The sequence below is a fragment of the Rutidosis leptorrhynchoides genome, chromosome 1 (assembly GCF_046630445.1).
Source record: "Rutidosis leptorrhynchoides isolate AG116_Rl617_1_P2 chromosome 1, CSIRO_AGI_Rlap_v1, whole genome shotgun sequence".
Classification (NCBI taxonomy): Eukaryota; Viridiplantae; Streptophyta; class Magnoliopsida; order Asterales; family Asteraceae; genus Rutidosis; species Rutidosis leptorrhynchoides.
In genome coordinates, this window is record NC_092333.1 from 50,770,495 (window position 1) to 50,783,676 (window position 13,182).

A 13,182-nucleotide genomic window follows, 5' to 3' on the forward strand; every position below is an offset into this window, starting at 1 on the left:
AACAGGTAACAGTTATAAATTTAATGGTCATGGGGGTTATACGGTGAACCTGATTGTATGTAGCATGGATCATTTAATTTCAGACCGCAAAACATATGTGGTTTCCCATAGCACGAGGTGGTTGTTGAAGTGAATAGCGATAGAGCACCGTTCATAAAATCTGAGAGGACCACCATCTTTCAATCACCTGGTAAAGTGAGGTGTTAAAATCAGAATGTATGGGGTATGAATAAAATTAGAAGAAGATTGAAAGAACACATGATATACCTTTCGAGATGTCATTAAAAGCCTGCTCTGCTGGAATGGAACTCATTTGAAATGAGTGGCCTGTGTATTGGCCACAGTATATTTATAGAGCCCTTGTAATTAATAGGAAGAGCAAATGTTCATATTCCCAGGACTTTCACCTTCCCAAACCCTATGGCATTTAATGAAAATAACATCAGTTTTGGATTTAGCATACGTGTTTATTACTATTAATTATATTAGAAAGTCCAAAGGTTAGCTAAGCAAATCCTCATAATTTTCACTGCACATTATTGAGTATATAATAGGAGGGCAACGTTGAGAATCATCATAATTTAATAGTTTACCTTTTCAATTAATTAGGTCAATTAGTGACTATAATGGGTTTTATAGTTTTTTTGCCCATATTCACTACAATGGGTATCAAACGTTAATGTTAACGTGTGAAACGATACCTGTGTTTTGGACTACCACGCCAACTAATGGCCCGAGTCTGTGTCAAATCCACCTTTTCATTTAATTAGGTCAATCAGTGACTATAATGGGTTTTATAGTTTTTTTGCCCTTATTCACTACAATGGGTATCGAACGTTAATGTTAACGTATGAAACGATACATGTGTTTTGGATTACCACGCCAACTAATGGCCCGAGTCTGTGTCACGTCCCTCCTTTTCATTTAATTAGGTCAATCAGTGACTATAATGGGTTTTATAGTTTTTTTGCCCTTATTCACTACAATGGGTATCGAACGTTAATGTTAACGTATGTAACGATACCTGTGTTTTGGATTACCACGCCAACTAATGGCCCGAGTCTGTGTCACGTCCCACCTTTTCATTTAATTAGGTCAATCAGTGACTATAATGGGTTTTATAGTTTTTTTTGCCCATATTCACTACAATGGGTATCGAACATTAATGTTAACGTATGAAACGATACCTGTGTTTTGGATTACCACGCCAACTAATGGCCCGAGTCTGTGTTACGTCCCACCTTTTCAATTAATTAGGTCAATCAGTGACTATAATGGGTTTTATAGTTTTTTTGCCCATATTCACTACAATGGGTATCGAACGTTAACGTTAACGTTAACGTGTGAAACGATACCTATGTTTTGGACTACCACGTCGGCTAATGGCCCGAGTCTGTGTCATGTCCCATATTGAAAATCCCCGGAGTTGCCCATTGAGAATCAGACTAAAGCTCATTCAATAGGAATACCTTGTAATTGCCAGTTGCAGCCCGTTTGCCAAAACAGCTGAAAACACACATCATATAAAATAAGTGTGATTAAACATTGTTATATGCTGAATTTACATAATGGAATCTCTCTACACCGGGGGTGGAAGCACGACAAATACTAATATGTAGTCAGCGCATACAATGGGAAACAGTTTTGTTTCCCGGATTGGCATCAGAAACAAATAATGTATGTGAAATGCTTAACAATCCAAAATTGTTATAATGTATCATGTAATGGCCAGTTCTTTTCCAAACATTTGCAAAATGTAGCGGCTCATGACAGCCGGTAACAGAACCAAATAGTAATATATTTGTATACATATATGCATACATATATATTTATATATATACATATACATATAGTGTATGCATCTAATTTTCAATGATAATTTAGGTAATGGCCATCAATGCTGTATAACAACAATACCAGAAATAGGGAAAAAAAGAATAACATGGAAATTATGCAAACAGAATTTAAACTTGCAAAAACCAAGTATTTTAGTAGCATAAGTTGCACAAAAAGGGGACAAAAACCACTGGAAACCAAAACAATGTCTAACAAAAATAGACAGAAACATGACTCAGCATACTGAGTTAATTATTAATGAAAAAGTAATTTATTCTTCACCAAACATGGTACCGTTGCCATCCTAGTTATCTTTGGGAAGCTCCTTCTCATCTTCTGAGTCGCTTGTAACTATGAACCTAAAAAGTATTATAATAATAGGTGTCAGTTTTAGGACAGGCCAAAAATGAACAAACAAATATATACAGCAATATGGGTGTGTATATATATATATATATATATATATATATATATATATATATATATATATATATATATATATATATATATATATATATATATATATATATATATATATATATATGTATATGCCTAAATAATAGCAAAGGTGTCGGCTGCATACTTGCGGCGACTTGCACGCTCTAAATCTTTAGCAGGTGTCGGCACTTCCAAGTTTCTTTTCGGCCCTTTTGGTGATGAGGCTGATGGGGCGGTCCCTTTGGTCATTGCGGAAGTCGCAGCAGGCACGGTCGACTGTTCAACAGTTTCAGCGGTGTGGTTGGCGGGTATGTTTTCGTCCGCATAAACTTTAATACAGTTGAAACTCTCGTACGGGCCATGCTCATAGTGGGAAGCAATCTTCAATAGCAGGATATGCGTTGTATTCAACAGGTTAGAAAGTGCGTTTGGAAAGACTCGACTGAAAGTTTCCTACACAAAAAATTTTGTCAGTTGGCAAAAATAAATGTGTGGTTGCTGTCTCAACAAAGATGCTTACCGCGTCAACCTCAGCCAGCAGTGCAGTTGCAGTGGCTTTGGTTAGTAGTTCGGCGGTTTCATCAAAAAATACGACGACAGTTTCTGCGATGTCATCTTTTACATCACATATGATCCGGAACCTGCAAAAGCAAAAAAAAAAAAAAAATTCGGGGCTCAAACTGTAGTGACCCGGAAATTTCCAACTAAATTTAAACTTAATCTTATGTGATTTCGACACGATAAGCAAAGTCTATAAAGTTGAGTCTCAAAATTTTTGAACTATTTCATATATCCATTTAACCTTTGACTATTCCTGACGATTCACGAACAATCGTTTGTAAATAAATATGTATATATATATATATATATATATAAATGTAAGTCTATATTATAATTTGAATTTATAAAATATAGTTTAAACATTAGAATTAAATATATAAAATAATATACAAAATAATTGTGTGTAATTTAAAATGAAGATATATATAGATATATATGATTTTATATATATATTATTTTATATATAAAATGCATAAATAATAAAATTCTAAGAAAAGTTATTATGATTATAAATACTACATAAGTAATAATACATATATGTAGATGTAGATACATATAGTTGTCATATTAATATTATTATTATTTTCAAAATAAATATCAGAATTATTGATATTATGTTATAAATACGAAATTTGATGTATATAAATTGTTATATGGTTAATATTATGGATAATAATATTACTACCACTTTATAGTAAGTATCATTATTAATATCAATTACTATTATTATTATCAGTGTAATTGTAATTAATATTTTAAAATATATATATATATATATATATATATATATATATATATATATATATATATATATATATATTTTTATTAATATTTACATAAATAATGGGATTGATATCATTTTTCTATTATTAAGATTATATATTAGTTCCATTATTTATATTAAAAGTTAATGTATACATATAATAAATACTAATATGTTTTGCTATATATATATATGTAATATATAGATATATAGATAATTAGATATGAGGGTACAGAAATACATATAAATTGATATATGAACATAGATATACAATATAATTTACACATGGGGTTATATATCACTTTCAATTTCATTTTTTCTATTTAACCTGTGATGTACTCGACAAAAAACCCTACAACCAAGGCAATTAACTCCATGATTTCTCCTACAATTATTTAATCCAACTTCCATGATTTCATTATATTATCCTCTACTGCGTTTTTCTATAGATATAAAAAAAAAGGATCTAAAAAAAAAAGAAGCTATTACAGCACGATACCTCTGTGATCTATTTTTTTGTGTCATTTTTCGATTCGATTTTAAAAAAACTATAAATGCAGAACGCTTCTAATTCGGGTCGTGAATCTTTTCTCAAAACCTCGGCTTTCAATTTTCTATATTGAGTACAAATTGGGCAGTCAAAGTTCTAAGTTCAAAAAGTCAACCTTCATGTTCATCATCAAATTCGAGTGGTGTGTTATGGTTTGAGTTAAATTAATAATTTTTATAGTTTATGGAGGTGATTTGAAACACAAGTTGTGTTATAATCTTTGGCTAAAACCTCATCGAAATCAAAATCAAATTCTTTTTTTCTAACACCCAGCGACGAGATGTATTTGGCCTTGTATGACTATATATATTTTTTAACAGTTATAATTGTTTATGTGCTGATTGGTATGTCCTAAAATCATAATTGTATGTATAATTAAGAGTAAATGGATATTAGATGATTTGATCTTGTTGCTTTGATGAAGAAGATGGAAAATAAATAAATACGGGTTATATTGTTTTATTTGGGGTACAAATCAGAAAAACAATTACGGAGTATTGGTTTGATGAGTGTGTCGGGATTTGAGAGGTCGCGGGTTCAATCCTAGGCGTGGGCAGTTATTTCTCTAGAACTCTTTTTGAGGTAGTTTACTATTTGTTATTATTATTATTATTATTATTATTATTATTATTATTATTATTATTATTATTATTATTGTTATTATTATTATTAATATTATTATTATAAATAAATATTATTGTTATCATTATTGATTATTGATAATATTATTTTGCTTATGAATATAATTATAATTAAGATATAGAAGATGATAATAGAAAGATAACAAAATAAGGTAATATATAACTATGATTAAAATTGTTAGTTTGGTTATTATCAATAACTTTAATATTAGTATTATTATCAACATAGTTAGTAGTTAAGGTTATATTCATATGCAGATTATAAATACAAACATGTTTATAAAGATGATTATACTTGTTGTAATTGAATAATGAGTTAAAATGAAATATTATTATTATTATTATTATCATTATATTATTAATCATTATTATTATTAGTGTTATTATTGACATTAAAGATTATGGATGATATTAGGAACATGAGTACGATAAGTATGCTATAAATAAAGATGAAACCGTTAGTAATGATAATAAATAATATTATGAATACGTAAGAAATCTAAATAAATTTATGGATTGTATAAGTATGTATAACACATCTTTTATTATTAAAACGTTATTATAATTGATACCAAATTTGTGATTTTTATCATTACCATAATTATACTAATATTATTACTATTAGTAATATTATAATTATTATCATTTTTACCACTATTAATATTATTTCGATATTACTATAACTACTATTATTAATATACAAATTATATATATATATATATATATATTAAAAATATATTTAATACATATAACATAACAAAAATTAATATTTTTATATAACAAAATGAATAAATGACATATATATATATATATATATATATATATATATATATATATATATATATATATATATATATATATATATATATATATATATATATATATATATATATTTATACATTCAATATAAAAACAACATAACTAATAAAGTTATATATATAGATATAAATTTGATCGATTACGAATATGTATATTAATAAATATACAAATGATATAGGTTCGTGAATCAGAGGCCAACCCTGCATTGTTCAATATAGTCATATGTATTTTTACTACAAAATACATTAGGTGAGTTTCATTATTCCCTTTTTAAATGCTTTCACAATATATATTTTTGGGACTGAGAATACATGCGCTGTTTTTAAAACTGTTTTACGAAATAGACACAAGTAATTGAAACTACATTATATGGTTGAATGATCGAAATCGAATATGCCCCTTTTTATTAAGTCTGGTAATCTAAGAATTAGGAAACAGATACCCTAATTGACGCGAACTCTAAATATAGATCTATCGGGCCCAACAAGCCCCATCCAGAGTACCAGATGCTTTAGTACTTCGAAATTTATATCATGTCCGAAGGAGGATCCCGGAATGATGGGGATATTCTTATATGCATATTGTGAATGTCGGTTACCAGGTGTTCAATCCATACGAATGATTTTTGTCTCTATGCATGGGACGTATGTTTATGAGAAATGGAAATAGGAAATCTTGTGGTCTATTAAAATTATGAAATGATTATTTTGTTAAACTAATGAACTCACCAACCTTTTGGTTGACACTTTAAAGCTTGTTTATTCTCAGGTATGAAAGAAATCTTCCGCTGTGCATTTGCTCATTTTCAAGATATTACTTGGAGTCATTCATGACATATTTCAAAAGACGTTGCATTCGAGTCGTCGAGTTCATCAAGATTATTATTTAGTCAATTATAGTTGAATATATTATAAAATGATTTGCATGTCATCAATTTTCGATATAAAGCAAGTTTGTCTTTTAAAAACGAATGCAATGTTTGTAAAATGTATCATATAGAGGTCAAGTACCTCGCGATGTAATCAACTGTTGTGAATCGTTTATAATCGATATGGACTTCGTCCGGATGGATCAGGACGGGTCTCTACAGTTGGTATCAGAGCAGTGGTCTTAGCGAACCATGTCTGCATTAGTGTGTCTAACTGATAAGTCGTTAGGATGCATTAGTGAGTCTGGACTTCGACCGTGTCTGCATGTCAAAAGTTTTGCTTATCATTTTATGTCAAAAATTACCTGCTTATCCTTCTTAGAGAATCACTTGCTTATCATTCTTAGTCTAGACACGTTTTTCTGCATTGACTGCATGAATAGTGTATAGACAAAATTCATATCTTAGCGTATCTGCTACTTCATATCTTAGCGTATCTGTTACTGTAACTTTGCCTGACAACTTCCGTAGATTCCTCCGTAACTTATGAGATTTTAGTATTATATATGCATATGTAAATTATGTATTGCAGGATACTAATCTACATCCTATAATCTATTTCTTATCAAAAATCCTTCATCTGATTGTACGAGATGAATCCTGCAACCAGTTCGAGTCCCTCAGATTCCGATAGCTATTCCGATAGTTATTCCGACAGCTATTCCGACATAGATGTTCACCTAAGCTCCGAAAACAGCGTCATCGGCATGAATCAACCAATCAGTCATTATCAATTCATCAGATGGGTTCGTAGTCGAATTAATTAATGGAAACGCGTAGAAGGCATTCCCTTCCACCAACCGAATTCACCTCTTGACAATGAACCTGAAGCGTTTACCGGCGAACTTGTTCGAGACACCATTTTTAGTCTCATTTCCAGGGTAACTCGACAAGATTATATTTTATCCACAATTCTGAACCTTATTCATCCACTCGTTCCGACCGACAATCATCCTGGAGTAATAAGTCAACGAACTTCGCACTCGAATAATCAATTCGGAGAATATGGTGCAAAATGTACCAGCTTCAGCAACATCACCGGAACCAACAGTACTGTCAATAACAGCACCAGTACCATCAACAATCCATGATTCAATATCATCATCTGTACTTTGAGTATGATTTTCGTTCTACATGACGTTCTGCATCATTTATCTTCGTTCAACATGGCAAATATATAATCTCTAATGTTTTAGAGATTATATATTCTTGTTCTAACGTAAATCAAATGAGTTTAATATCATATTAACTCATTAAATCCATGATTGTACCTGAAGAAAATATATAGAAAAGTATATTTTCATAAAGATTGTAATTAAAAGTTCTTTTGAACAAACTGTTAATGGTGAAGATATTTTAACGGGTAGGTAATACCCAAGGAATATTTAGATTTCACTTTAATAATTTACACTGTATATTCGACGAAGCTGATTCAATAGTCATTTACTATCCTACTTACACCCGCCGATATACGAATCCGTTCACCGCAGAATAACCATTTCCATTCAATTTCATATTTAGATTTTGACCTATAAGAATCCAACAAGTGGCATAATGAAGAAATAATGGACACAATAAAAATTGATTAGAAACAGACTAATTAACAATATGAAATTTTGTTAAGAATCCACGCTAACAAAATCCTAGCTAATTGTTCCTAGCTAACTGATTACATTTTATTTATCGCAACATAATTATCGCAATTTACATTCTCGCAATTTTATTTATCATCATTTAATTTCTATTATTTACTTTACGCACTTAATTTATCGTCATTTAATTTCTGTATTTATTTTACGCACTTTAAATATCGGGACACGTATACAAGGTTTTGACATATCATATTGACGCATTTATATATATTATTTGGAATAACCATAGACACTCTATATGCAGTAATGATCGAGTTCTCTATACAGGGTTGAGGTTGATTCTACAATAATATATATAATTTGAGTTGTGATCGAGTCTGAGACGAATACGGGTCACGAAACGTATTAATTAATTCGAATATTATATATTGAATTATATATGAATTATTGGACTGTTAACTGTGGACTATCGACTGTGGACTAATGACATTGGACAATTAAAATAAATTAAAATATTGATTATAACATATGAAACTAAACATTTCTTCAAGTTTGCCACTTGATTTCATCTTAAACCTCATTTGTATCTTAACGATTACAATCTGCGTTCAAATCTTTCGTAATTCTTGAAAATACCTCAATCAAGAGGATGAACCAACCACACTTCATCCATGGAAGGAAAGAATTATGCATATAGTTATGTACCTGAAAACACTCAGAACCTGAGTAAACGTATAACACGTATATGTGCTAGTTTCTTTAGCATTGTTATTACCGAAAATAAGTTTACAAACTCTCTCCAAATTAGCCAATTTTGTCACAGCTTCAGCAAATCAACTCCGACTTCCATTCGAATTAGTCTTATTATAACCTCGATATATAAGTTTACCTGTCGTCATCGTTATCGGGGAACCGTTTATATTCCATCACATTAGCAGTAAACTTGCCAACAACTTCATTACTCATTAGTTTAAGTCTCTACGAAGAACCATTATATCTGTTCATTAAAACCCTATCATGTACTCATCTGTATTTGTGACGGTGATTGCCCAATCAATTATCGAGAATCAGCAATCAGCATTTCGAATCTCGCAGCGTTTCTACATCAACAGTTATATGTATACACTTAATATTTATCTCCTAGAATTATGTACTACAATTCTGAAAATCAACCAACCTACGAATCAATACTTTGAACTTTGAAAAAGCTGAATGAAGCAGCAGAAACCGTAGACAATCATAAATGACCTTAATCATCGGAAGTTTGATGATAAACAATAGTATGTTGGAAAAGCTCAGAAAAGTTAAAACTGGAGAACGGATTAAGCTAACCACGAAGGAGACCAAGGACAAATACAAGGACCATACCATATATTCAAAGAACCCAAGTAGTTCTGGATCCGATGAAACCTTCAACGAATATCTTACTCCGTACCCATGTTAAAATCTTGCGGAAAAATCTTTCTTCATCAACCATCGAACTTAGAAATTCCAAAATATCATCATCAATATCTTTGATATTTCTGAGGATATTTTCAAAAATATTCTCGTCTGAAATTATATACCTCCTCGTGCTTCTTGTGTATCATTATATTGGAAACATTCAATAGAAAATTTAGTACCGAAAAGAAGATTATGCGAAACTATGAAGAAAACCGTGGACAAATCACAAAGAATAAGTTTGACTTCAAAGAATCCAAATGATTTAATGTCTGCTAAAGTCTTTAGTGAATATCTTGCTCCTTACTCTAAACCCTTACAGACAATAGTTTCTATCATCCTCTGATCTTAGATATTCCGAGATATTATCGTATCTTTCATTATAAATATCCTCCATATTTCTGGAGATATTTTTATAACTATTCTTATCTGAAATCATTAATCTCTTCGTGCTATCAGTATTACATCATATAGAAACTGTTAGTTCCTATATTCTATAAAATTTCGAGCTTAAAATATGAATGTTATTGAAGTAATGTTGGGAACTGATGCATGAGTTAGTATAATATAATGACACTTGATCAACGTGATTATATTACAGTAAGTCATGCTGAGTTTCTAATGGAATGTGATGATTCACAGTACCATCATTATGTGCCATATTACACGATTCTTTCATTCTACTTAACCTCTAAACATATCAAGAAAATATTTTCTTGATGGTTCTGTCTTTTCCATAACTTCTGATAATTTAACAAATTAAATCGCGCTATTACCTTTCCTTTCCGCTTAGAACATTAAGTTATGTTCATTCAAAATTTTATACGTACGAATTCGAGATGTCTTAATCGCTTTACTTCAGGTCAGGGAGAAAACAAAAACATGGAGCCTCGAAATACAAATTGGAGTATAAATCGCAGCAAACAAGAAAGATCATAAATCGTGTATGTCTATGCGAATAGCAAGATAAAGACACGGGAGGATCAGGAATACAATAATCCATAGAGCGTAATAGAAGTAAACAGATTCTTCTGGTGGCAAATGAAAAAGAAGAATTATTGTTGCAATGACCAGAATAATATTCAGAATTAGAACTGGATTGAGCATTTTCACAATCCTTAAGAGAATAGATTGAGAAAGAAAGTATATGAGTGATGAAAATAAAAGGAACGAAAGAGGTTGATTTATAGCAAAGCGATTGAGGCAGATGACCACATTAAATTAAAGAGAATCCTAATTTTATTATTTATCGAAGAATCAAATCTTATAGATTACAAAGATTTTCTTTAAATCCCTTAAATTCCGGAATTCAACCCTGACTACGTCACCAGTTAAGACAAACCTGCAATTACTCATTTCAATCTTTTATGATAGCTTCACTCGTAGTCTTCGAGTAATCGAATTGTTTTATCTATAATAATCAATAATGATAAAACTCTATTCATCAACTTATATTCGTCATGAAAACATTTTTTATTGTTAGCCATGACGACCTTACTCAAATTTCAGGACGAAATTTCTTTAACGGGTAGGTACTATAGTGACCCGGAAATTTCTGACTAAATTTAAACTTAATGTTATGTGATTTCGACACGATAAGCAAAGTCTATAAAGTTGAGTCTCAAAATTTTTGAACTATTTCATATATCCATTTAACCTTTGACTATTCCTGACGATTCACGAACAATCGTTTGTAAATAAATATGCATATGTATATATATATATATATATATATATATATATATATATATATATATATATATAAAAGTCTATATTATAATTTGAATTTATAAAATATAGTTTAAACATTAGAATTAAATATATAAAATAATATACAAAATAATTGTGTGTAATTTAAAATGAAGATATATATAGATATATATGATTTTTTTATATATATTATTTTATATATAAAATGCATAAATAATAAAATTCTAAGAAAAGTTATTATGATTATAAATACTACATAAGTAATAATACATATATGTAGATGTAGATACATATAGTTGTCATATTAATATTATTATTATTTTCAAAATAAATATCAGAATTAATGATATTATGTTATAAATACGAAATTTGATGTATATAAATTGTTATATGGTTAATATTATGGATAATAATATTACTACCACTTTATAGTTAGTATCATTATTAATATCAATTACTATTATTATTATCAGTGTAATTGTAATTAATATTTTAAAATATATATATATATATATATATATATATATATATATATATATATATATATATATATATATATATATTATTAATATTTACATAAATAATGGGATTGATATCATTTTTCTATTATTAAGATTATATATTAGTTCCATTATTTATATTAAAAGTTAATGTATACATATAATAAATACTAATATGTTTTGCTATATATATATGTAATATATAGATATATAGATAATTAGATATGAGGGTACAGAAATACATATAAATTGATATATGAACATAGATATACAATATAATTTACACATGGGGTTATATATCACTTTCAATTTCATTTTTTCTGTTTAACCTGTGATGTACTCGACAAACAACCCTACAACCAAGGTAATTAACTCCATGATTTCTCCTACAATTATTTAATCCAACTTTCATGATTTCATTATATTATCCTCTACTGCGTTTTTCTATAGATATAAAAAAAAGGATCCAAAAAAAAGAAGCTATTACAGCTCGATACCTCTGTGATCTATTTTTTTGGGTCATTTTTCGATTCGATTTTTTTAAAAAAAACTATAAATGCAGAACGCTTCTAATTCAGGTCGTGAATCTTTTCTCAAAACCTCAGGTTTCAATTTTCTATATTGAGTAAAAATTGGGCAGTCAAAGTTCTAAGTTCAAAAAGTCAACCTTCATGTTCATCATCAAATTCGAGTGGTGTGTTATGGTTTGAGTTAAATTAATACGGGTTATATTGTTTTATTTGGGGTACAAATCAGAAAAACAATTACGGAGTATTGGTTTGATGAGTGTGTCGGGATTCGAGAGGTCGCGGGTTCAATCCTAAGCGTGGGCAGTTATTTCTCTAGAACTCTTTTTGAGGTAGTTTACTATTTGTTATTATTATTATTATTATTATTATTATTATTATTATTATTATTATTGTTATTATTATTATTAATATTATTATTATAAATATTATTGTTATCATTATTGATTATTGATATTATTATTATGCTTATGAATATAATTATAATTAAGATATAGAAGATGATAATAGAAAGATAACAAAATAAGGTAATATATAACTATGATTAAAATTGTTAGTTTGGTCATTATCAATAACTTTAATATTAGTATTATTATCAACATAGTTATTAGTTAAGGTTATATTCATATGTAGATTATAAATACAAACATGTTTATAAAGATGATTATACTTGTTGTAATTGAATAATGAGTTAAAATGAAATATTATTATTATTATTAATATCATTATATTATTAATCATTATTATTATTAGTGTTATTATTGACATTAAAGATTATGGATGATATTAGGAACATGAGTACGATAAGTATGCTATAAATAAAGATGAAACCGTTAGTAATGATAATAAATAATATTATGAATACGTAAGAAATCTA

General features: G+C 28.9%; 1 long non-coding RNA gene across 1 annotated transcript; it reads right to left on the reverse strand.

The window, feature by feature from the left end:
* Positions 1–273: 273 nt before the first annotated feature.
* LOC139859803 (uncharacterized) lies at positions 274–2,193 on the reverse strand. The gene is made up of 3 exons (XR_011763182.1): positions 2,131–2,193; positions 1,356–1,506; positions 274–418 (listed from the first exon to the last, which is right to left on the reverse strand). It is a non-coding gene; the product is annotated as an uncharacterized lncRNA (long non-coding RNA).
* Between the last annotated feature and the right edge of the window lie 10,989 nt (positions 2,194–13,182).